Source organism: Lactuca virosa, chromosome 8, assembly GCF_052849685.1.
Source record: "Lactuca virosa cultivar CGN04683 chromosome 8, Lactuca_virosa_CGN04683_v6, whole genome shotgun sequence".
NCBI classification, from domain to species: Eukaryota; Viridiplantae; Streptophyta; class Magnoliopsida; order Asterales; family Asteraceae; genus Lactuca; species Lactuca virosa.
The window spans coordinates 10,693,485-10,696,538 of record NC_136433.1 but is presented as its reverse complement, the minus strand read 5'-3'; positions in this window follow the sequence as shown (position 1 = coordinate 10,696,538).

Genomic DNA, 3,054 nt, shown 5'->3' with positions numbered 1-3,054 from the left:
GCATCACATGCATATGTATATATTTATATACATATGCACCATATGTATATATGTATATTAATATGCATTATATGCATATGTACATATTTATATGCATATGGATATGTATATATTTATATGCATATATACATAATAATATATGCATATGTATACATTTATATGCATATGTATATATTTATATGCATATATGTATATTACTATGCATCATATGCATATGTATACATTTATATGCATATGTATGTGTTTGTATATATTTATATGCATATATATATATATATATATATATATATATATATATATGCATATGTGTATATTTATATGCATATAAATGTATACATATGCATATATGAATATGCATAAGAATAAGTATATACATAAGGAAATTAAATACATATGATTATGCTTAAGTATATGCATAAAAATAAGTATATGAATATGCATATAAGTAACTATATGCATATTCATAAGTATATGCATATGCATATGCATAAGTATAGTCATATGCATAAGAATAAGTATGTGCATATGAATATGAATAAGCATATGCATATGTATAAGAATAAGTATATGCCTATTCACATGATTAAGTATATGCATATGCATATGCATAAGAATAAGTATATGTATATGCATGTTAATAAAAATACCTATATGCATAGGGCAATTAAATACATATGATTATGCTTATGTATATGAATATGCATATGCATATTCATAAGAATAAGTATATTTATATATTCATAAGTATATGAAGTATAAGCATATGCATAAGAATAAGTATAAGTATATGTATAAGAATAAGTATATTATGAATATGCATATTAATTTTTAAAAATAAAAATATATATTTTTTGTTTTTCAAACCAACCAAAATATTCCTTATATTTCGAAATTAATGTTTAAAAATATTCCTTCTTCAGATATTTGTTTGAATAAATAATGTTTAAAAAATATTTCAAAAAATTCTAGAAAGTCTTAAACGAGGGAAAAATTGTAAACAATTAGGACTTAATAGGGAAAATTTGCAAACAATTGAATGACCGTGTTCTTGTTCGATTGATTTTTCACTTTGATTACTTTTTGATGAAATAAGTTTTTCGTGATTGAAAATAATGCACCAGAAGTTTTCTATCGTTTTAATAAAGAACATTGTGTATTGTGCATTTTATATTAAGAAATCATGTGAAAAAACATATGCATCAATCCAATGCATACGTAAAGTGAAAACTATACATATTTTAGATGCATAGAAATTGTCTTATTACTGTAAAAGTTTTTTTACATAAAAATTGTATCTTCATTAGAATACAAAGAATGATTCTCATCAATACGTGATCTAATCTTTGTATTTAAATATTACGCCAGATGTGAAATGAAAATTGAATCTAAAATGTCTTTTGGTGTTTCAAATTGTCCAACCCAAATTTTGAATATAAAATAAACAAAACTATGCTTCTGTTCGATGCATAGAAATTACCTTTGTGCTGTAAAAAAATATTTATATAAAAATCGTTTGTAAAAAGCAATCGACTAATGTAACATCTCCATTTTCACGGCCAGAAAAGACCGATTTCATTTATGCTTTTAAAATAAAATCAGAGTAATCTTCCAAAAGGTGTTGCGGAATTTGTCCCCAAAACAAAATATGATAAAAATTTATCAAAGCATTTCTTAAAGAAATGTATTTTCATTATATAACAAAACCTCGGGATGTCATGTTCCGATACAGGCCAAAAGCATAAAAAGTACATTATAATCCTTACAACAGTTATTTACATCTACTGGCCTATAATCCAAAAATCCCTCGTCATCATCCAACTATGCTCTTATAAGTCCCTTCCACGACGAGACTTTAAGTAAAACCGAATCTCCAACTTCGAATGTTATCGGTTGTCTTTTCTTGTCAGCATAACTCTTTTGATGATCCTGAGCTGCTAAACATCCTTTCCCTAATCACTTTTAGCTTTTCAGCAGTTTGATGAACTATCTCGGGTCCCATAAACTGCTTTTCCCTAGCTTCAAGCCAACATGACGGCATTCGACACTTTTGTCCATACAAAGCTTGATAAGGTGCCATCTTGATGCTCGAGTGGAAACTATTATTGTAGGAAAATTCTACTAGAGGTAAATGTTCATCCGAGTTACCTTGGAATTCCAGGGTACATGCTCTTAGCATATCCTCCAATGTTTGAATCGTTCGTTCGCTCTGACCATCGGTTTGCGGATGGAAGGCTGTACTTAAACACAATTTCGTACCTAATTCCTCTTGTAGACTTCTCCAAAACCTCAACGTGAAACGACTATCACGATCTGATACAATCGTTAAAGGAACACCGTGAAGTATCACTATCTCCTTCACATAGGCATTTGCAAGTTTATCCATAGACCATTTTTCATTGGCTGCCATGAAGTGTGCACTTTTAGTAAACCGATCAACGACCACCCAAATCATGTCGTGACCGCTCTTCGTTCTGGGCAGTTTAGTCACAAAATACATGGTGATGTCTTCCCATTTACCCATGTGTACAGGTAAAGGTTCTAAACTCTCATACGGTTTCTGATGTTGTGCCTTAACCCTCGCACATGTCACACACTCGGCCACATACTTTGCAACATCGAGCTTCATCGTCGGCCACCAGTAGTAGGGTTTCAGATCCCTATACATTTTTGTGCTGTCGGGATGAATCGAGTACATGGTGTTATGAGCTTCTTCCATCAGAAGATCTATTATTCCTCCCATCTTAGGTACCCAAATCCTATCTTGGAATACCTTCATTCCTTGACCATTTGTATCGAACACTAACGTTTTGCCCAAACGTTCTTCCTTTCGGTCATTTTTCTCTAAAGCTTCTATCTGAGCTTTCTTGATACTTTCTACAATCGTTTAGACAACTTCGATTCTTAATGCCCTTGGCCTTTTCTTTTCAAGACTCACTTTTCGGCTTAAAGCGTCAGCTACAACATTTGCTTTACCAGGGTGGTAAAGGATTTCACAGTCGTAATCCTTAAGCAATTCTAGCCAGCGTCGTTGTCTTATTCCTTCTGATTAAAGAG